Source organism: Nerophis lumbriciformis, linkage group LG09 (genome assembly GCF_033978685.3).
Source record: "Nerophis lumbriciformis linkage group LG09, RoL_Nlum_v2.1, whole genome shotgun sequence".
NCBI classification, from domain to species: domain Eukaryota; kingdom Metazoa; phylum Chordata; class Actinopteri; order Syngnathiformes; family Syngnathidae; genus Nerophis; species Nerophis lumbriciformis.
The window spans coordinates 21,101,966-21,126,798 of NC_084556.2; the positions used below are offsets into that span (position 1 = coordinate 21,101,966).

The following is a 24,833-nucleotide window of genomic DNA, read 5'->3' on the forward strand; positions in this document are numbered from 1 at the left end:
CCTGGACAAGTCGCCACCTCATCGCAGGGCCAACACAGATAGACAGACAACATTCACACTCACATCCACACACTAGGGCCAATTTAGTGTTGCCAATCAACCTATCCCCAGGTGCATGTTTTTGGAGGTGGGAGGAAGCCGGAGTACCCGGAGGGAACCCACGCAGTCACGGGGAGAACATGCAAACTCCACACAGAAAGATCCCGAGCCCGGGATTGAACCCAAGACTACTCAGGACCTTCGTATTGTAAGGCAGATGCACTAACCCCTCTTCCACCGTGCTGCCCGCATACGCTGTCTAGCGTGTGGTAATTGGATCTTAGTAAATCAGGCCCACAGTGTGATTTATCAAGGCTGAAACTGTTCTTTGCAGCTTTTTTGCATCTTTATTTAGTATGTCTAGAAAGGATGTGCAAACTGGTAGTTGTGCACTAATAGCTGTGAGAAAGGAGGCGATGGCACTGCAGCTCCGTACCGTGTATGCTTGTCAACATATATGAACTGTCAAAAATACAAATATTATACATATTGTATTTCAGCAATATCTTTTTAAAAGTTTATAGCTGCTGGAAGACTTAGAAGGTTCATACCATGATTTTTTTCTTTGGTGAAAAATGTGCATGGATTTTGTTTTACAGACATATTTTCAAGCCATTTTTTTCTGCCATTTAAAACGTCTTTCTTTTTTGAGAGGCGGAGCTGTTTTATGCAAATTAACCCCTCAAGCTCAGTAGGTATTCCTCTCCACCCGGTAGAAATGTTTTGTAGTTTTTAGGTCTCTTTGCTCTTATTGTGCACTTTGGACATCGGTGACCGCCACAAGCCATCTGTTTTGAGTGACAACACAACATCCCAGATGATATAACGAGATCAGCGGCTCACTGAGTTTTGTTGCCAGCACTACTTTTTAATGCTATATCTTGGACGTACACATATGTATATTAACAATAAATGGATTTTCTATTCACCATCATGTACATAACTCGGCTGCTTTGAGTTGTAAACAAATAGAGGCTCAAGGCTACAAGGTACGCTATGAGCGCTTGTACGATACGAGCAACATCGCAAACGTAATAACGGATAATATAACCTACTCGTCCATTGCCAACACAGTAGGCATTGATCCAATTAAAAGTAGTTTTTAGGAAAATCATTCTTTATTTTGCCCGTGGATCGTGATGCTTTTGTCTTACAGTAGAAGGCTAAGCTAGCTACAGCTCAATTTTTGTTTCATCTGACATCACATGGACAAAGATAAGACCTTCTGGAGGAAAGTTCTGTAGTCAGATGAAACAAAAATTGAGCTGTTTGGCCACAATACCAGCAATATATTTGAAGGAGAATAGGTGAGGCCTTTAATCCCAGGAACACCATCCTACCGTCAAGCATGGTGGTGGTAGTATTATGCTCTGGGCCTGTTTTGCTGCCAATGGAACTGGTGCTTTACAGAGAGTAAATGGGACAATGAAAAAAGAGGATTACCTCCAAATTCTTCAGAACAACCTAAAATCATCAGCCCGGAGGTTGGGTGTTCCAACAGGACAATGACCCCAAACACACGTCAAAAGTGGTAAAGGAATGGCTAAATCAGGAATTAAGGTTTTAGAATGGCCTTCCCAAAGTCCTGACTTAAACATGTGGACAATGCTGAAGAAACAAGTCCATGTCAGAAAACCAACAGATTTAGCTGTCAAGAGGAGTGGTCAAAAACTCAACTAGAAGCTTGCCAGAAGCTTGTGGATGGCTACCAAAAGTGTCGTATTACAGTGAAACTTGCCAAGGGACATGTAACCAAATATTAACATTGCTGTATGTATACTTTTGACCCAGTAGATTTGGTCACATTTTCAGTAGACCCATAATAAATTCATAAAAGAACCAAACTTCATGAATGTTTTTTGTGACCAACAAGAATGTGCTCTAATCACTCTATCACAAAAAAATACAAGTTGTAGAAATGATTGGAAACTCAAGACAGCCATGACATTATGTTCTTTACAAGTGTATGTAAACTTTTGACCACGACAGTATATGCTAAAATTTTGCAAGATTTGCTGAGGTTTGGCCTGATTACCTGCAACTTCAGGTTTTTGTTTTTGTGCGACTTTAGAGGTGAATCTCACCCAAAACCTTTTGCTCAAACTGAAGGGGACTACCTACCTTTAACAAGCCTGTGACTGCACATGAACCTATTTTGGCAAACACTCAATACCGTGTTGTGTGTAATCAGACAATAGGGTTAGGTCTCCTTTACAACACAGTAATGACACATGAATGCTACATGTTGAAGAATAAATGCTGCGTAATTTTAAGGGCAGGTAATGCGAGAATTAGATATGCTTTGGAGCGATTCGTAAGGATTTACTTAAGTTAGTCTCAGCTCAGCTCTTGTAAAAAGAGCTCAGCAGCGCATGCACTTTTTGCGTCGGATGAAAAGAGCACAGCTCCCTCCCCCCATTCTCACCACATTCTACAGAGGCACTATAGAGAGCCTGCTGACCAACAGCATCTCTGTCTGGACTGGAGCCTGCAATGCCTCAGACTGGAAGTCTCTCCAGAGAGTGGTGAGGACAGCGGAAAAGATCGTCAGGACTCCTCTTCCTCCTATCCAGGAGATTGCAAAAAGCTGCTGCCTGACCAGGGCTCAGAAAATCTGCAAAGACTCCTCCCACCCCCACCAAGCACTGTTTTCACTGCTGGACTCTAGAAAGAGGTTCCGCAGACTCCGAAGCACAACCTCCAGGTTCTGTAACAGCTTCTTCCCTCAGGCCGTAAGACTCTTGAACGCATCATAATTAAATTAAATTATCCCCTCAACTCCCCCCAAAATGGATTAACTCGCTGGAATAAAAAAGACAATATAACATACATCCATAAACGTGGACACATGTGAAAAAGTGCAATATATTTATCTGTACAGTAATCTATTTATTTATTTATTTATATATATATATTTATTTTATATATATATTTATATATTATTAATATATATTTATTTATCTATAAATGCACCTTATTGCTTTTTTTGCTTATGTAACGAAATTTCGTTCTTATCTGTGCTGTAAAGTTCAAATTTGAATGACAATAAAAAGGAAGTCTAAGTCTAAGTCTAAGTTAGGAGTGCAGTTAGCTGGCAGTATCATGCTCTATGTTACTGTTGTGTGTGTGTGTGTGTGTGTGTGTGTGTGTGTGTGTGTGTGTGTGTGTGTGTGTGTGTGTGTGTGTGTGTGTGTGTGTGTGTGTGTGTGTGTGTGTGTGCAAGGTTAGTGTGACAGTGCATTAGCAGCCAGAGTCCATTCTCTCCGTCCCCAGAGAGACCAGATCGGCCATATTAACATTCTTCTCAGAAAGGCCACAGGATCTCCTCTCAATGCTGTCTGACTCCAAACAAAAGTCGTACGTGTGTGCGTGCGTGTGTGTGTGTGTGTGTGTATGCGTGTGTGCGTGTGTGTGTGTAACACAGAGACAGGCTGGCGGTGTATGTAAGTGTGTGTAAGATGAGGAGGAAAAATACTGGGAGACCGAAGCGAGAGAAGAGGCTACAGTAGGAGGATGAGTTTGATTCTATAATGTATATTTTCTTCAAAGTGTCACATACGTAGGTAACTTAAACCAATCCCTATTAAGTCCAAGCAACATATTTGAGAGGAGCATTTGGAATTTGCATATGCACTTAACGCACTCGTTCTATTTTTGTCCATGCGCATGCATGGATGTGGTGCGCTGCTTTCAAACAAGCTGTAATGTGAGCGAGATGGTGCTCTGTTAAATTTGATTATACAGTAAATACCGGCGCCGGTGCCTGCGTGCATCACCGTCTCACGCAGCAGCAAGTGTAGACAATCCACATCCTATGCACAACTCCAACATCTGGACTCTATTATGGAGAACGTTTGAAACGTGCAAACTGCACCCTGACAGGAAGCCTACTGCAGTCTTCATACTTGAACATATCCGCGACTATTTTGTGCACTACAGCAGTGTTTTTCAACCTTTTTTGAGCCAAGGCACATTTTTTTCATAAAAAAAATACAAAGGCACACCACCAGTAGAAAAGGTTAAAAAATGAAACTCCACCAGGTTGTCGTGCCTTATTTTGAGTTTGTTGTTGTTTGTCGCTGTTATTTTGGTGACTCTTCCTGTTTTGTTGGTGTTCTCCTGTAGCAGCTTCACGCCTTCCTTTGCTATTTGAGTGCTATTGCCTGCACCTGCTTTGTTTTCGCAATCAAGACTATTTAAGTTGTGGGTACGCTATCCTTCCTTGTGGGGACATTGTTGATTGTCATGCCATGTACGGATGTGCTTTGTGGACGCCGTCTTTGCTCCACACACTGTAAGTTTTTGCTGTCGTCCAGCATTCTGTTTTTGTTGACTTTGTAGCCAGTTCAGTTTTGCATAGCTATGCTTCAGTGCCTTTTCCTAGCGGGACTTGTCTTTTGTTCATTTTTGGTTTAAAGGGGAACATTATCACAATTTCAGAAGGGTTAAAACCATTAAAAATCAGTTCCCAGTGGCTTATTTTATTTTTCGAAGTTTTTTTCAAAATTTTACCCATCACGCAATATCCCTAAAAAAAGCTTCAAAGATACACCCGTCCATTTTCCTGTGACGTCACATAGTGATGCCGATACAAACAAATATGGCGGCTAGAACAGCAAGGTATAGCGACATTAGCTCGGATTCAGACTCGGATTTCAGCGGCTTAAGCGATTCAACAGATTACGAATGTATTGAAACGGGTGGTTGTAGTGTGGAGGCAGGTAGCGAAAACGAAATTGAAGAAGAAACTGAAGCTATTGAGCCATATCGGTTTGAACCGTATGCAAGCGAAACCGACGAAAACGACACGACAGCCAGCGACACGGGAGAAAGCGAGGACAAATTCGGCGATCGCCTTCTAACCAACGATTGGTATGTGTTTGTTTGGCATTAAAGGAAACTAACAACTATGAACTAGGTTTACAGCATATGAAATACATTTGGCAACAACATGCACTTTGAGAGTGCAGACAGCCCAGTTTTCATCAATTAATATATTCTGTAGACATACCCTCATCCGCTCTCTTTTCCTGGGGGTCTGGCGGCAGATTTCTTTGACTTTATCGTTGGAAATGCATCTGCTTTGAGTGTCGCAGGATATCCACACATTCTTGCCATCTCTGTCGTACCATAGCTTTCGTCGGTAAAGTGTGCGGAACAAACGTCCAATTTCTTTGCACTTTCGCATCTTTGGGCCACTGGTGCAACTTTAATCCATCCTTGTTCGTGTTGTTACACCCTCCGACAACACACCGACGAGGCATGATGTCTCCAAGGTACGGAAAACAGTCGAAAAAACGGAAAATAACAGCTGATTTGACTCGGTGTTTGAGAAAATGGCGGATTGCTTCCCGATGTGACGTCACGTTGTGACGTCATCGCTCAGAGAGCGAATATTAGAAAGGCGTTTAATTCGCCAAAATTCACCCATTTAGAGTTCGGAAATCGGTTAAAAAAATATATGGTATTTTTTCTGCAACATCAAGGTATATATTGACGCTTACAAAGGTCTGGTGATAATGTTCCCCTTTAAGCGTTACATACCTTTTACATACCAAAAAAGGTTGAAAAACACTGCACTAGACAACGGCACATTATTATAATTATTGATTTGCAAAAAATATTTTTGGACCAATTAAGTTGTTGCATAATTTCCCACGGCACACCAGACAATATCTCACGGCACACTAGTGTGCCGCGGCACAGTGGTTGAAAAACACGGCACTACAGTATATACCAGGAACGTGCGGTCGGGGCAGGCAGGTGAGGCTCAGTCTCACTTGTCATGATGGGAATTAAAAGAATAAAACCATAAAATAAATATTAAAATTTGTCCATTAAATTGTCTTGTACATGTATTTTCTGTATGATTAAAATCGCTTTTTAACATTCACTATTAAACAGGCTTCTATGTGTGTTGCCACTTCACCTTCTTGCTTGTGTATGTGTGCATGTGCATGCATGTGTGTATGTGTGTGTGTGCGTGTGTGTGTGTGTGTGTGTAAGAGCAAAAAGGCGTAGGTTGGTCTGCTTGCAGAATGTCGCTAAAATAACGTTTGCGGATACATTTTTACACCATGAATTTCTAGTTTGTACACAGTGGAATTTACAGCATGTTTGATATTTTTAATGTAAGTGTGACATCATTATTCTTGATAATCAGACTTTAAAAAAGAGGAGGGAGAAGCTGGACGCATAAGTCCTCCGATGCCAAAGCAGTACTCTGGGAGAAGTGGGGGTGATCGAGCTAGAAGACGCATTTCTTTACAATGTTTAACCAGCAGAAGCCCGGGTTTTTTTTTCAAACAACTTTATTAATAACAAACACGGCATTTGTCATACAGGAAGCTAGAGTTCATGCTTTTTTTTTTGTCAGATCCAAAAACTTTGTTTTACTGCTTTGAATAAAATAAAATGAAATAAAATTAATGAATGGGACTGCTAACAGGAAGGATTATATATCCAAGTTTAAATACTACTCTAAACTGGACTTAAAGAGAAAATGAATGTGATCATAAAAAAAAATAATGACGAGGATGGAGTATAGATAGTGCTGCATCAGATAGAAGTACAGAAAGGTAAAAAAAACCCACTTCAAAATATTTTATTAAAACAAATGTGACCAAAAAGTATTTGATAACATAATCATATACTTTATGGTCCCATTTATCATATCATAATATCATTAACGTAACGTTTTTATGAAAGTTAATTACTCCCTTCTTTTTTTGTTATTTTAATATGCAACCTGTGTTAACAAAGATTAGTGAATATGAATTTAGTAAGTAAACTCCAAAGGCATCTATGCCTCACCTGGTGTAGAAGTCTCCGCAGGTCACTGCTATATACTACTATTGTACATTGTAGTGCCTTGGTTTCTGTACACACCGCTTTTTGTGGGAGTCAGTTTTAGACAAAAAAAATGCCCCAAATGATATTTCTGTCATTTTACAGTATATATTCATTTATTTTACCTGACTAAACTATTATATTCTTCCACTTTGCTACTGCAACAATCTCACAACTTGCTATTACTGTTGTTTTTGTAAATGACTAATTTGATCTAATTGTATCAAAACATAATCTCCTTTGTTACTTTAGTATATCATAACATATACCGTATTTTTCGGACCATAGCATGCACCGTATTAAAAGGTGCACTGCCGATGAGCAGGTATATTCAGGTATTTTTTCATACAAAAGGTGCACTGGATTATAAGGCGCATTAAAGGGGTTATATTATGATTTTTTTCTAAATTTAAAACACTATCTTGTGGTCTACATAACATGTAATGGTGGTTCTTTGGTGAAAATGTTGGATAGATGATGTTTTACAGACCATTTTCAAGTAGCTTTCTGACAGTCGCTTCAGGATGCGCCGTTTTGTGGGCGGTCTTATTTACGTGGCTCACCCTAGACGGCGTCTTCTCCCCGTCATCTTTGTTGTAGCGGTGTAGCGTGCAAGGACGGAAAAATGGAAGAAGTGTCCAAAGATGGAGCTAACTGTTTAAATGACATTCAGACTTTACTTAAATCAATAACGGAGCAGCATCTCCTCATCCGTGGCTCAATAATGCAACATCAACACAGGAAATGTGTCCCGTGAAAAACCGTCCGACCGTAACCCTCTAATAACTAAAGTTCCGTGGTTGAATTATGTAAACTCACTACAGTTTTTAGCGCTTTGATAGCTAGTCTTCTGACAGATATAAGTAAGAACTTTACGTTACTTTATATTAGAAGATGAATGCCACATAAGAATGTAGAGAAAAAGAAGAAGCTTATGACTATGGCGTCGGCACGGACTACAATTGTGGAAGCGTGCACATTTTCAGGACTTACACATCAGCGGGTACCAGAAGGTAAGAAAAGTTGGTTTTCCATAATATTGCGAAACAAAACACCAGATAATATGTCTGCTAACAGGTGCCATTTTGCGGTCCTTGTACACACACCATAATAATACTCGTATGTTTAATGCGCCGACAATCCATCAAGCGGTGCGGCTTCATAGCTAACCGAAGTCGTACTAAAAACATTTTGACAGATTTTTGAGCGCCGTGTGTAATGATCTATATTCTCAATGGAACATTTAACGTTTTGGTGTTGTTTACTGCCATCATATTGCAGTCTACACGTATCTCTTATGTATGACTGCCATCTACTGGTCACACTTATCATTACACCATGTACCAAATAAAATTGCTTCGAGGTCGGTTAGCACAACCAGAATTATGCCGTATGTATAAGGCGCACTGTCGTTTTTTGAGAAAATGAAAAGATTTCAAGTGTCCCTTATAGTCCGAAAAAAAATAAATAAATAAAAATAAATAAATAAAAAAAATAAAATATATATATATATATATATATATATATACATATATATATATATATATACATATACATATATATATAGACATATATTGTATGTATACATACTAGAGATGCGCGGTTTGCGGGCACAACCGCGGAGTCCGCGGATTATCCGCGGATCGGGCGGATGAAATTAATAAAATTAGATTGTATCCGCGGGTCGGGTCGGGTCGGGTGGTTGAAATAAAGAAAAATTAGATTTTAAATAGATTCAGGCGGGTGGCAGTTAAACCAATTCGGAAATATATATACATAGTTAAATGTTGTTACCCACATACGAAAAACGAGCAGGCACCTGCAGCATATGCCACAACAGAAGGAAAAAAAAAAAAGAGATGGACACTTTTACGGAGCGGAGAAGGGACGCCTCGCCGAGGTCCGGGACCGAGGCCCCTTCCCCCGAGAGGGCCCCACCGGGAGCCGTAGCTGAGGCGATCCGCGAGAAGGGCCCGACGCACGTCCAGGGTCACCACCGCGGCCACCGCACCGACACCCCGCCTCGTCCGCCTTCGCCGCGGCCGACGTCACGCGCAGCAGGTAAGCAGCTCACCTGCCCGCCACCCCCGTAACAGGGGTCACTCCGCGCGCTCTGCCCGCGCAGCTTACCTGCCCGCCACCCCTGTTGCCGGGGGCGCGTAACAGGGGTCACTCCGCGCGCAGTGCGCTCACGAAAGGGGTGGGGCTCACCCTGGTTGATATAGACAGCAGCTAGGACGGTGGCCATGGAAGTTGGAACCCGCTAAGGAGTGTGTAACAACCCACCTGCCGAATCAACTTGCCCTGAAAATGGATGGCGCTGGAGCGTCGGGCCCATATACCCGGCATATCGCCGGCAGCGAGACGCGCTTGGAGGTGCGCTCAGCGCGGCTCCCATATGATTGCGCACTGGTGTGCGTCTGGGTCGTGACAGCGTGGCACGCGAATGTCTGTGCTGCATTGGATCAGTCTCCTTTCTTTAACAGGCAAAAGCTTTATAACCTCACTAATGCCTTGCATCGTCTATATTAGATATATAACAACGGGCGGATGCGGTTCTGATCAAATGTTAGATCGGGTGGATTGCGGATGGTTGACGACTTTCTGATGCGGTTGCGGATGAAATAATTGCCTATCCGCGCATCTCTAATACATACACATTTATAGATACACACATATGTATATATTATTATATTATTCAGTTTGAATAATTCGCATTGTTTTATTCATTTTAATATGTGAAAATGTGTATTCCTTTGTTTATTTATTTATTCAATACATCCATCCATCCATTTTCCACAGCTTGCCTCTGTCGGGGTCGCAGGGGTTGCTGCAGCCTATCTCAGGCGGGGTACACCCTGGCATTTATTTTTTATTTTATACATTTTTTATTTTTTTTGGGGGGGTGTGGGGGTGTGGGGGGTGCGGCGTGGGTGTTTCCGCTATTAAAAAAATTGGGAAAAAAACCTGAGCATTATAACTTTTGTTTTCCTATGCTCTGTGTTGTACTACATTGTTGATGCTAAATGAATCTTATAAAAAAATGCCCCAGTTTTTGTATGTTAATTGACACTGTGGTACGTTTAGTGGTACTCCAAAGAATGACTTAATTAAATATTCAAGCAGTTTTACTGTTAAACTGTGTGTAAATTTACAGTGGCCAAAAATATTAAACCTCTGTCTTGTTTTAATGAATACTTAGGCCTTCTATGATACTGTATTTTAATGTTGGTCGTTATGGTGGTACTTGGAGAGCCAAGTGTTTTCTGAGGTGGTACTTGTTGAAAATAGTTTGAGAACCACTGATATAGGTCAAACTACTGTGGTCTGTTTGCTTGCGTATCATTCCGCGGAACAGAGAATCCCACACGTTGGTGACTCGGTTTCGGCTTTTTTCATTCTATTGGGAAGTAAGACACCCTGGAAATACTTTATGCACTCTATTGTAAGCATGTTCAAATAAACCAATACCAATACAATGGGACAGTACCAGCACTTCGATGAAGAAGGTGAGAAACACAATTGAAAGTGGAGTGTGTTGACCCTTTCCTGTCCTCTTTCCTCACAGCTTATCACCCTCTTCACCAAAAAACATTTTCAATAAAGGTAAAAATTACGTTAAATGTTTGTTATTCTATTTCAATTTATAAATACATTTACAGTTTATCTGTTATATGTACTTCCCATTGTTTTCTGCATGTAAAACTGTATAATTGCTACAATTTGTTTTGTGTTTATATTTTTGGTGTCTGGAACGAATTAATTGGATTTATGCCAAATAATTCTTCAAATATTGCGGCTTCACCACAATGCAGATTTTTTAAGCGTATGCTATAACATTTTTGCCTTTAATTAAGCATTTTCGAGCAAAAAATCGCTAAATGAATTTAAAATATCAATACTAGTAACTAGTATTGTCAACTAGTTCGATATCAATTCTGTACACTGCTGCTGGAATTTTAATTTTCCTGGGGGAACTCTCCTGAAGGAATCAATAAAGTACTACCTATCTATCTATCTATCTATCTATCTATCTAGCTATCCATCCATCCATCCATCCATCCATCTATCTATCTATCTATCTATGGGAGACCAAACATCGAGCACTTTGTTCAGTATCGTGGCCACTGATTGGATCAGCCTCATACAGCATTACTATATTCATAATGTGGAAAAATGGTTTTATAAGCAAGTTAACATGTTTTCAATGTGCTAGCTATGACAGTATTTGATTAATAAGTAATGATACTTTACAGAAATTCATTTAACGCAGTCATGTCTGGAACCAATTAACAGTAATTAACGAGCAATTCAGACCCTTTGGAATTGAACATAAAATGAATTAATTTCGGGGAAAAATAGTGCAAGAAAACATGTTCTGACTCAGTTTTGACTGTATATTATTTGTTGTGTGTTTTTAAGTCACCGTTCAACTTGATTTGATCAGGGGATGTCGTTGTGGTTTGTGAAGCCCTTTGGACACTTGTGTCTAAGGGCTATAAGTGTATAATATTTACAGTATTTATGTACAGTATATATGTGTATAAATAATATGTACAGTATTTGTTATGTTGGCTGACAGGGTGACGGTACAAAAACTTTGCTAATATTGCTTATTGCCAATATGCATTGATGTATTACTCACAACAAGTGAGCATACAGGCAATGAAGGAATGTATTTGGCAGCAAAATGTAATCTAAACTCAACATATAACAATAAATTATGAATTAGATTGGGAGTGTATTTTTTTATATTATTCTCATTGTTTTCATAAATATGACATCTTTCTCCAAGTCTACATGGACCGCCACCCACTCACATTCACTTGTTTTTCCCCCGAGCACACTTTAATACAGCTGCAATGTATTAATTTATACACAAATAACGTTTAATTTGCTATGTAGTGTGCTGTACTATATATATTACTCTGTACAATGCCTTTGGAAAACTAACTTTAGGCCAATTATTTTGGGATTTTTGGTGTGTTGCATTCAGTTATGTTATAGAATGTTATAGCACGTTATTATTATTATTACTGAGAGTTTATTGCGTTAGGAAGGTTTCTAATACACATCTGCCTGGGTGCAGCACTGTAGAGTGATTACTAGCTGCAAAAGAACAATTCCTGATTATCGATGCACGATTCAAGTAGTGAGGCGACGTCGGGTGAAGCATTTAGTTTGAGCGCTGCTGAGGCGAGCAGACCACCATCACATGCACTAACAAGATGGCGGCGGTCTGCAGCAGACTAGTCATCATGTCCAGCGAGGGCAGACAAAAAAAAAAAAAAAACACAGCGAGCTACTGATGGCACCCAGATGCCAAGTAACACAGTGATTTGGAGCATGTCCATTCCACAGGGTGGGGTGGACAGAGTGGCGCCCTCCGCCCTACTTCACCTAGAACATCCTTTTGCTACGAACAATAGAATGGCTGCCTCCCAGACAGAGCTGCATCACCGCAGTGATAAGGGAACAGGAAGGAGGGAAAGAAAGAGAGAGGATGAGGAAGGGGGAGGCGGGGGGTGGCACATAAGGTAGACACACCTGCTTTTCTGCTGCAGCTGCTGGAACAAGTGCAGCCCAAGCAGGCGACACAAGCGACTCAACCAAGAGGGCATCTCAGGACGCCGCCTTCACACACGAGTGAGACCGTGGCGTGTTAAGATGGAAATGGCTGAAGGGAGGACAGCACGCTAACACGATCGCGCTTGCTCGTACATGCACATAACATGTACTAATGCGGCCAACAAAAAAAATGGTATCATAAATATTAATGACTGCATCATACAACAAATATGTTTCCGCACTGTACTACAAAATATAAACTGTACAGTACATGCTAGGAGTAATCTATTTTAAACACCCAGTCAAGTCAACAAATATGCTTCCTTGCCCCTAAAGATACAGTACTAATGCACCAAATACAGTCAGCCAACAACAAGAGTGGGTGTTTGGACTTCATCAATATTTTGATTTAAAGGTCTTCAGCCTTGATGTTTCAGTAATAAGGGTGGAGGTAAAAGCTCAAAGTGTGCAACATGTTAAATATTCATATTTTGGTATGTGATCATATTTTCTTTTGCTTTGGTTTATTCAGTGTTATATTTCTACACTGACACCGTGACCTAATACTGCAGTGTGCAGACCCAACTGCATACATTTGCATATTACTGCTAAATATTTCAAAGGAAATAGCAATTTTTTTTACACTAAATCCACTACCGTACATGCAGGGGGCATTCTTCTCAAACTTTTTTTAATTTAATATCCATCCATCCATTTTCTACTGCTTGTCCCTCTCGGCGTTGCTGGGGGTGCTGGAGCCTATCTCAGCTGCACTCGGGCGGAAGGCGGGCTACACCCTGGACAAGTCGCCACCTCATAGCAATTTTTTAATATACATTTTCCAACATACATTTTCTAACTTCTGCAATGATTAGTCAATTAAATCGACTAGAAAAAGCCTTGATTTATATTCTGTTGCTTCGATTAATTGTTTAATGAAAATGTATGGAACTTTAAAAATGGCGACATTAGGGCTGCAACTAACGATTAATTTGATAATCGATTAATCTGTCGATTATTACTTTGATTAATAATCGGATAAAAGAGACAAACTACATTTCTATCCTTTCCAATATTTTATTGAAAAAAAAAACAGCATACTGGCGCCATGTTCTTTCAACTTGCAAATAAAACAAGGAAAATGTTACAAAAATGCACACTTTTGACACCCCTGCTATAGATAATAACAAATTAAATCGACAAATCTATGGATAAAAAGCAGAGCCTGACGACGCATGCGCGTTTCTCACAACTCTCTTGCTCTCTCTGTCTCTGCCCCTCCCTCACGAATGCTGCTGCACGCACAATTTGTTGTGTTTTTAACCTTCTTAACCCTGAACGTACATTGAAAATACACGCAACCCTAACTCAAAATGCCGGACATTTGAGGCATTTAAGAAACACCGCCCGGACAAGCCCCGCAAAAGAGGACATGTCCGGTGAAAAGAGGACGTATGGTCAGTCTATCCTAGCCCGTTAGCTGCTAGCATGGTCAGTATGGTCAGGACCGAGCTCGGTCGCTGCTAACATGCTATCACCGGACATGTCCTCTTTTGCTAGCATGCTAGCAGCTAACGGGCTAGGATAGACTGACCATACGTCCTCTTTTCACCGGACATGTCCTCTTTTGCGGGGCTGTCGGGCGGTGTTTCTTAAATGCCTCAAATGTCCGGCATTTTGAGTATTGTTTACACAACGTGCAGTGCGCTACTTAATTTGTTCGTGTGGAAACTCGTTCGGCACACCTCCGCACCCAAACAAAACCCCCGTACCGAAACGGTTCGATACAAATACACGTACCGTTACACCCCTATTATTTTGATTATTGTTTCTCAGCTGTTTGTAAATGTCGCAGTTTATAAATAAAAGTAAAAAAAAAAAAAAAAACCTAGCCTGTGCGCATGCGCATTGCATAGATCCAACGAATCGATGACTAAATTAATCGCCAACTATTTTTATAATCGATTTTAATCGATTGAATCGATTAGTTGTTGCAGCCCTAGCCGACATAGTTTCCGCACGGCCCCTGCAATAAAGTGCACATGAGGGCGGTGGTGTGTGGGTGCCGTGATCTTTGTGGAGAGATTAAAAAATATATATATTAATGCATGCATGTTAAAAATGCATGTCCAATATTGATGATGTGCATTTATCAGAAAAAAAGAATGCCGGTTATGGTAAGTAAAACAATAATTAAAATATTTTTCCTAAAATCTGCATCGAAGCTAAAAAAATTGTTTAATCCCATTACTCAATTAATCATGCAAAATAATCGATAGATTATTCGATTACTACAACAATCAATAGCTGCAGCCTTAGTCACTATAGTATAGAAGAGGCAAACAGAACAATTTTAGGGCATTTTCATTGGCAGGTTTCCTTCTCTATTAGTTCAAATGCAAACGTCAAAGAGAGCATTTTTTTAAACTCTTGTACGTATAAGCATTTTGGCATATTCTCTAAATCTTTGAAAGGATTTCTGATCGCATAGAATTACCACGGTCAACGTTTGTATCAGGGATATCCAACTCACAGCACTGCTACTTTAAGCTATTTTAGGTATATTTACTTATGAAGAATATCTTCAGTTAAACAATTGTCTTTATACTATTCTGTGGTAACTTGTCTATAAATGTAGGCTTTAAAAAATATATAAAAAAACTAAGATTTTAAGCAAACATTCTACTAATTGGAGACCCCTGGCTGATAGTGTTTAATGCAAATATGTGTTTGTTTGGTTTTTTTGTTTTTGTACAGTCATGCCTCGCTACAACAGGATTCGAAGTTTGCGGCTTTACTCTATCGCAGATTTCTTCTTAAAGTATGTTCTATATATTTTTGGCCTAAATTAAGGAATGTCAAGCATACAAATGGATAAACAAACTAAAAATATAAATACCAAATTAGTATTGACAACTAAATGAGACTAAACCAATCAGGGTGTGCTGCTTACTTTCGTGGACACTAATTGTCTCAGTCTCAGGCAGCATTACTATATTGCACAAGTGTGACACTCAAGGCCCAAGGGGGCCAGATTTGGCCTGCCACATCGTTTTATGTGGCCTGCCACATCGTTTTAGGTGGCCTGTCACATCGTTTTAGGTGGCCTGTCACATCGTTTTTTTATGTGACCTGCCATGTTTTATGTGGTCTGCGAAAAAGGCGGAAAATAATGTTTTTCAATAAACTTCAGTACTTCATTCTTCTTACTAAAATTCAGGGGTGCCTAAACTTTTTCCACCGGGGGCCGCATACTGAGAAATGAAATAACGTGGGGGGGCCATTTTGATGCACAAATGCTAACACCAACTCAGTGTAGATCATTATATGCTAAAATCCATTGTGACGGTGTGGCGCAGTTGGGAGAGTGGCTGTGCCAGCAACCTGAGGGTTCCTGGTTCAATCCCCACCTTCTACCAACCTCGTCACGTCCGTTGTGTCCTTGAGCAAGACACTTCACCTTTGCCCCTGATGGGTCGTGGTTAGCGCCTTGCATGGCAACTCCCACCATCAGTGTGTGAATGTATGTGTGAATGGGTGAATGTGAAAATAGTGTCAAACCGCTTTGAGTACCTTGAAGGTAGAACCCATTTACCATTTGAAAACAACATTATCTTTGCTTTTGTGTTATAGGAGACACAGCAAATACCGGTAGTTGTTAGTGTTACATGTAGATATAAAATGTACCTCAGTAATAATGAATTAATTTCATCTTTAGAATATGTCGAGGGCCAATAAAAAAACAAGCTGCAGCCCAAAAAAGGCCCCCCGACTGCACTTTACTAGTTGTATTCGCTCTTTCAATTTTGACAGAAGAATTGCATTTGCTGCATGCTATTGCATGTCTTTTAACATTAATATTAACTGATCATGCAGCAATCAAATTAAAATATGTTCCAAACATGTTTTGTTATCCATCAATTAAAAATATAATCAAACGCATAGGCATATCATGAGGTGATTATACATGAATATTCATAAATATTTTTTGTTACAAGCCACCTATTGAGGGCAGCCACATGTGGCTCTGATTGAAAACAAAGTTTGACACCCCTTCTATATATTGGAGTGCAAAGGTGACTATTTCATTTCTAAAGGGCTTTCATTATGTTAAAATCGTACCTACAAAGTGGTAAAAAGTTTTTTTTATGCTCAAGCTATGAACAAATTAGATTTATGATTAATGATTCCTACTTTGCGGAAAGGCCTGGAACCATTTAACGGCAACCCAGGGTTTCCTGTGTAGCAGACCTGGGCATTCAGCGGCCCGCGGGCCACATCCGGCCCTTTGTGCGTTCCTGTCCGGACCGCGAGTGAAGCCAATCATAAAGAACAAAATACATTTTAAAAAGTATCTATGTCTAGTGTGCAATACAACGGTGCTGCTTTTGTTTTGAAAAGCGTTATTTGCATTACTTCCGTGTGGACGTATGCGCGTGTGTGATTGCGAGTGAATGTGAACAGCGGCAAACACAAATTACAAAATAAAAATAAAAACATCTATGTTGTGCGTGCAATACAACTGTGCTGCTTTTATTTTGAAAAGTGTTATTTATGGGCGTATGTCCGAGTGTGACCTGTGAGTGAAGGTGCACAGCGACAAGTGATAACCGGTTACCACCGAGATGTCAGTTTACGCTAAAAAAGAAAAGTTGATGACGAATGCCGTTTTTTCAACAAGATATGGACTGCCAAGTATTTCTTTACAGAGATGAAAGGTAAAGCCGTGTGCTTAATTGGTGGTACACAGGTTGTGTTTAAAGAATATAATTTGAATCGGCACTACACGACGAAGCACGAGGAAAAATTTGCCAAATTTCACACCCCCAGATTTGCAGCCGTCAGGACAAGTTTCGTAATTTCTCACAAAATCGCCAGAAAAAGGAAGGCGTTTCCTGATGGAAAGTTTATTAAGGAGTGCTTATTGGACTCTGTTGCGCTGATATGCCCGGAGAAGAGGGGCGCATTTGAGAACGTGTCACTCTCCCGACGCACTGTAACGAGGCGGGTTGAGACCATCGCTGGAAACTTGGAGCTTCAGCTGAAGAACAGAACGGCCGACTTTGACTGTTTTTCGCTGGCTTTGGATGAGAGCTGCGATGTACGTGACACCGCCCAGCTGCTCATCTTCTTACGTGGGATAACTGCAGACTTTCAAATCACGGAGGAGCTGGCAGCCATGCAGTCAATTAAAAAGACAACCACAGGTAATGACTTGTTCACATAGGTAAATGCGTGTTTGGACATGTTAGGACTGAAATGGGACAAGCTGGCAGGTGTGACAACAGATGGTTGTCCAAATCTGACGGGGAAAAATGTTGGACTTTTAAAGAGGATGCAGGATAAAGTGACATAAATTGACATTTTTGCATTGTATTATACATCAGGAAATGTTCTGTAAGACAGTGTTAAAAATAAAACCATCAAAAGCAATCTGCTTTTGTATAAAGTTAAGTTAGGTTAAATTAAATTATTATTATTATTATTATTATTATTATTTATCTTACGGTATATCAAAAATAGTTTGAGCAAAATGTAATTGAAATATTGTCGGTGTGGCCCTCCAGCAGTGCTCGGGTTGCTCATGTGGCCCCCGGTAAAAATGAATTGCCCACCCCTGCTGTATAGTAACACATTTGCTTAAAAATGCGCAATTGTGTGTAACATATTTACAAGCTTCTGGTTCCACACATAAAACAGAAATTAAAAGAATGAAAAAAAAAATTAAATAAAATGAGAGTCTGACTTAAAAGTCTGAGAGTCATTGGCGAGTCCAATCAATGTTTCTTTTATTTGTGTATTCACTCATTAGGAGCATCCATACTGTTTTTGTGTGATCACTAACCTGCGCGGGTAATTCTGGATGAAATACGACGGCATCATCCTGACGGTGAACTAAAAAAAGGCTGCAGAATTAAACATCATGTGATCACAGACCAATTATAGACACAGACATATGCCCCCAGACACATTTCAACACACCTAACGGCAATTTTAGGAGAACTGAGCAGTGAGGCAACATGACATGCAGAGCTTCAACTAAATAAGTAAAATGTGGACCTTGTCTACTTAGATAACTGCTGCTGCTCTTGTCCTATAATCCACTTGTGTATCACCCATACTGCATTAAGATCTACCTATTCTGCAGTGGACATTTGTTTTTGGTCAGTTTCTTTTGTCAGAGTTTAAAATTTCCGGATAAAATAGCCGTGTTATGCAGAACACAAATGTCCACTGCAGAGGACACTGGTTCTGAGGGGTATACACACAAAGCGCTGCAGGTGTAATGAGGATTGTCATGAGGTCAAACACACGTGTACCGAGCTTCGAGTGTCACGCTCTCAACAGTACTTTGTGTTGCTCTCAAGAAGAAGCATGAAGTTAGTTACGTACTACTTGAATGAACGGCGTGATGTAATACAGCTTTTTGATGCTATAAGGTATATCTGTGTACAAAGATATCGTAGAGCTGTACAGTGCTGCGTGTCTTTACAGCTGTGGGGACATTATTGTGCCTGGCTAACTCAAAAAGAGAGAAGAATACAGCAAATGTGTCAGCATTTGGTCATATCACCCCACCTCATGTGGACATCCCTCCATCTTAGTCACGTGTCCTTCATACCCACATTCCTCTATCTGTCCCCTCCCCACCCCTCACGCCGTGCTTGCCACTGAGTCCGTAACCCGAATGAAAGCCAATGTTATACACCCTTCGATCGCTCACTTTGTCGCCAGCTCAAATTAACCTCCCATGTCAAAACGCATCACTCCATAAGGCGATGATGTCCTTTCTTTGTTGCGCTTTCCGCCATCTTGGTGGTTTTTTTTTTTCTTGGTTTGGGTTTTTACAGTCAAAAGATGCATTTGTGCCCCTCGCAGCTCCCAAGAACCCAACCCGTGCACATCGCAGCAAAACGTCACAAGTTAGGGTCTCAGGGAATGAGAGAGGTACAGATTGTTGTCTGGTGGCATTGGCTGTTTGCGACATACTCAAAGATCATCGCGTTGACCATGACTACGAATGGTATGGCTGAGACTAAAGCAGACAATTGCACTCTCCTCTTTCCTTACATGATCTCAGTATGTTCGGACGCATAACTTTTGTTCAGTAGCTCCATAGCCTTGAGTTCAATGCGGACAAAAACATACTGCTGAATGGCCATACACACCCAGTAAGGTATCTCTCATCACATGACATTCATAAGAAAAGCTCTGCCTCTGCACATCCCGGCCTCATTGTCGCCGCAACATTTGCTCTAGAGAAGCATGTCATGGTAATCAATGGTACTACACAAGCATGCGTGCTGGCCATGTGACAAGCACAGATTAAAACGTGATGCCGTGACAAAAACCCAGGCAAAGTTCCTTTTTTAAAAAAAAAGCATCTCGTGCAAGGCTTGAGCCTGCACCTGTCAATCATGCAGCTCTGACTTTCTAAAGGGGAAAGCTCATTCATATGGCGAACAGAATAAGCTCACAGAGGAGGCAGAATGGGAGGCTTGGAGAGTGATGAGGAGTGAGGAAGGAGAGGAGACGACTCACCCGGCTGACTGCCGTCTCGATGGCTGCCGCAGTCGTGTCCGTGTGTCTCTCCTGCTGGTCAACCCTACTGGAGCAAAGGATGCAGCCCGACAAAATGACAGGAAAGCCATCTCTGCGACAAAAAGAGGCAAGAGAAAGATATTTTAGCACAGCTTGCTTGGGCTTTGTTGAAACGGATGAGAGTAGCACATGAGGCTGCTATAGCAGATTGCTGCTGTCTAGCCGTCTGCTGCTCAGACATGCAGGGGGACTGTACCATGTGCAGTCAGAGACAGACACGGGAAAGATTTACAAAAGAGGTGCACAAGAAATATTGTCAGAATCAATATAGAAACCAAGACATCCCAGTTTAGAAACTAAGGACGAAAGATGATGTTGGAAGATAAAAAGCAGCAACAATAACATTAACAATCAGAATTATAATAAAACGCAACATTTAATGCTTTGCAGATAGCGACGGCAGAAAGATGAGAACAAAGAGCAAATCGATGAGTGCATGCTGCTGTTGCAAATGAATGACAACTAATGAACGTAAGCAGAGACCAATGATGCAGCATGCAAGAAGAGAACATTGAGAAAAAAGGAACATTCTACAGTTGTAAAAGGATGCATGCATTAAACAGACTTCACGTGAGGCCACATTTTTTCAAATGCTGCTTTTTCAACAAAGGGTAGTTCCCATTATCATCAGATTCTTACCGATTATGAAAAAAGACCCACACACACTGAGTGGTGAATAATAGCAGAAAAATGTCTAACGCCTGTTGCTGCCTGCTGCTCCCCTCCTTTCCTCGACGCATGTGACACTACTACACTGTTTCTTCCCTCGACGAAATGTCTCACACTTTCTTTCTGTCATCGCTTCCGTCTTGCCATATCACACCTCTGTGGTCTGTTCCCCTCCCCTTGCCTTCATACACTGCAAGCTCAGGTCCCCGGGGCAGAGAAACTATGGAGCCTCTACTCGCCATTCTGCCTGCTACAAGGAGCGTCGATACAGTCAAAGCAGAGCGGGGAAGAAGAAATAAATATCTTTTCATCTCCTTTCAAACAGCTGAAATCACTCAAAGGGCCTAATGTATGCAGCAAAAGAGCGAAAAAGAGGGAGGGAGAAAGTGAAAGGGAGAACAAGAGCATACAGAAGTAGCACAGGAGACAAAAGAAAGAAATCAGGTTTGTCTTACGATCCTTCTTTTCAAGCTTCTTTTTTCATTTAAGAAAAGAAAAAAAAGTCCTTCCCCAGTCGGCAAGTCCAGTATTCTGTTCCTGTCTCTCGCTCCCTCTGTGTAAGTGTGTGTGTGTGTGTGTGTGTGTGTGTGTGTGTGTGTGTGTGTGTGTGTGTGTGTGTGTGTGTGTGTGTGTGTGTGTGAGTGAGTGAGTGCCTATTACAGCATGTGTGGAGAAAAAAAGGGAGGGGAACATGACGGGGTACAGAGGGAACAGGAGAAGAAAGGATGGTGCAAAAGAGAAGAAAACCTACAAGTTCAAAACACGTTAGAGGGAACATAAATATCAGGAAGTCTGACGCGCCAGACCTAAACTGTAGCTGTATTAAACGTTGTAAATCAAGCTGCGAGGGTTTGTGAAACGGAACAGGAGACAAGATGGTAGGAGAGCGGGACAAATAGGGAGAAAAGGGAATTACAGCAACAGGGTTTCTCTGACGGACCACATATGAGGCTGGGATCAGTGACAGCACAAATATGGCGTGTGTGCTTCTGCACGCAAACACTCTTTGCGACTACACCTTTAAATATGTTTCTAATGTATTAATACAGAAATACATACAGTATATTTAAAATAGAATGTAATGCAATAAATGGAATTTCAATTTCTGACACATTTTGTCAGACACAAAGAGCTAACATTAAAACATGTTTAAAAATGTTCACTTAGATTCCACAATGGTAAATCAGTGTGTGTGTGCCGTCGGTAAATATTCCCTATGACTGTAAGTTGCTGCTTGCTCGCTCGCACTGCAAACAACTGCCCCTTACAGTAGGCCCCCATTTCTTCTGGCCAAAAAGACCCAGCAACCCCCACCAAACCACTCCCTCCCACCCCACCTTCATCGAACCCGGTGGCCTTGAGACAGAGAGCGAAGAGTTTAAGTGGAAACAGTCTTTCATCATCGTACCACTCCCTGGACTGCACATCTGCACACAGCAGCCCACCACACTACAGCACATCCATATCACAGTGCAACACCCAGGGGCTCCTTTTATCATCTACATTACTTCAGATACAAATTAAAAAGAAAACGTTTATTTTATGATAGAAAATAAACATTTCAGTTATTTACTTAATGGTGTGCATAGGAAAAGTAACACAATTCACGAAAAGAAAAAAAATGCCAATCATCTAAAATATGTTAATAGAAGTTTCAATCACAATTTATTTGTATAGCCCTCAATCACAAGTGCCTGAAAGGACTTCAAAAACCACAATGGCATGATCTGAACACAGTAAGGTAAAATAACTATATAAAACATAAATTCAGTGCAAATTCACAAGAGAAGTTCAGGATTCTGTGGTTCTGTGAAAAGTTATTATTGGCTCTTTAGATCCCAGCAGTGCTTTTACCACATGGCTGCACAGAGAAAATACATCATATTGGTTAAGTGAAACTGACCATTGCACATAATTGGCCGCCAAGACACAGTTCTTTCCCCTGCGGTTGCATGGTGGTTCCCCTCAGTTGCGTCTCTTTCATTAGGCTGGTCCATAGAACTTGCTGCTACAGCGTGTTGGTGCTATGTCCAGATTGCCACATTTTTGTTCACTTTATTAACCGCTGTAACATTTGAATACAAAAAGCACCTGATTTAAAGAGTGGGGCTGCTTTTGTGTTACAAAAAACGGTGCTCGTTAGAAGGATCCAAATAAAGAGAGGTGGTTCCTCAGGGAAAGCTAGAAGGCTGTACAGTTATCTCCTGTGGTGTCACTCTGAACTATACAACCTACTACCTCAGCCTGCGGACCACTGGAAGAAAAAGCTGCAGGGATCCTTTCCTTAAAACAATCCTTAAAAGGTAAATATTATAATATGTACATTTATAGCTAAAATGATTTAATGTCATTGGATAAATTATCTGATTATCGTTAAACCAATTACAAGCACTGCTGTGGCACATTGACCCAGTACCTATTTAACTGTGGGACGCTCAACTTTTAAGATCAAAATGTTAACAACAATGGCAAACACAGCTTCGTGTTGAAAATGAAATTTCCTACAGATGATCCACATGATTTTAGCGGCAGGTGTTGCTTCTGCCAAGGAGACACATACCTGTAGATACGAGCTTGTGCAGACTGTCACCACAAGTTCGGATCTACGGGTTTGTGGCAGCTGGCATTATCACTTCAGGAGCAAACACGGGGGAAAACATCATATTGCCTTGAACCAATAAACCCTATTAACATATTGCTCATATCACTCACTAGAGTCTATTTTCTGTTGTTGGTCTCAAATGGCGTCATGCAGAAACAAAAATACAATGCTAAACAAAAACAGGCTGGCTGAGCTCATACAAATCAGATGTTTTTCTAATAATAAATCGCGATACACTAAAGCTCATGACTGCTTTGTTTAAAATGTGATTTTTATTGTTTGTGGTCAGCGATAGCTTCTAAAAGGAAATATAATTCTAAATGTAGCCATAAATGCAGTGAAAGAAATGAGAAATTCCAATCATAATCATGTGAAAATGTGAAATACATTAATCAAGTTGAATAAAGAAGTATTGTTTAAATGACATTGAGTTTTTGACGAGCATCGATATTTTAAAATGATTCAAATTTCTTAATGTGGGCTGTTACGAAAAAACATACATTAATAAAAATGTAATAAAAAAAATCTAATTAAAAAGTATTATATTGGTGTAAAAAACATTCTCATTCTGGGAATAAAATAAAATTAACTAGTATCAAATAGAGCAAAATAGACAAATTATGTGCATTAGTACAGTTTTTCTAGCCTTTAATATATCGTCTAAAATTTAAAGTAATAACAAAATATCATAGCCTCTGTGCCGTCCAGTCTGCACAGTGGAAAGTATTCCAAATGGCCAACATACCAACAGGGCACAGGCTGGACACAGACGATCAAACATCCTCTGGTGTCAGATGGACTCCCGCTTCGAGATCCAGTGCAGGCCAGCGCTTCGATGTAAATCTACAAACCTGTGAAACAAACACAAAACACTACAAATTGAATGTAAGACTATAAAGAGGAGAGACTAACATTAACAGGTAAGAAATCAGCGCGCCCACGTTGTCGAAACTTTTAAACACGCGTAAGCTTAAAGAGAAAAATAACTAAAAAAATAATTTACTAGCAGTTCAGTAAATAAAAAGACAAATAATAACCACAAGTAGATGAAAACATCCTCTCGTTTTGCCTCGTTACGCCCTCCTAACCAGCTGTTCAGTCCTTATTTTCCAGGCTTCAAAATCCTTAAATCGTTTAAAAAAAATGTACGGCAAGAGAGAAATGGCAAAAGGTTGTAAGCAGTAAGATGTGGATGAGGAGGAGTCGCAGTGCTGGCCACAGAGAAAGTGGAATTTGTGACTAGGCAAAGGGTGGTGTTTTTTTTTTTTTTTTTTTTTTGGTGCCTCATTTTGCATGGCTCTTTTGGATCCCAGCAGGATTCTTGGCTGCAGCTCCGTCTCTCCTTAGTGAAGCAAAAATTGGACATATTCCTTTGTGTTTAGGAGTAAATCTACTCAATTTGAGAGCTAAGGCACAGCAAGTGTGAAAGTGAACTGCATATGAGAGGAACAAAGCAGGAGCAAGAAAACTGAAGAAAAAAAAAAGAATAAATAAAGTGGAAGAC

The 24,833-nt window shown here is 40.5% G+C and overlaps 1 long non-coding RNA gene across 1 annotated transcript in view; it reads right to left on the bottom strand.

Annotated features, from left to right (window-relative positions):
- Positions 1-23,619: 23,619 nt before the first annotated feature.
- Positions 23,620-24,833, bottom strand: part of LOC133607551 (uncharacterized) — a 61,445-nt gene continuing 60,231 nt past the window's right edge. The window contains exon 3 of the long non-coding RNA XR_009815425.2: positions 23,620-24,180. This is a non-coding gene — a long non-coding RNA (uncharacterized lncRNA). The remainder of the gene's footprint in view (positions 24,181-24,833) is intronic.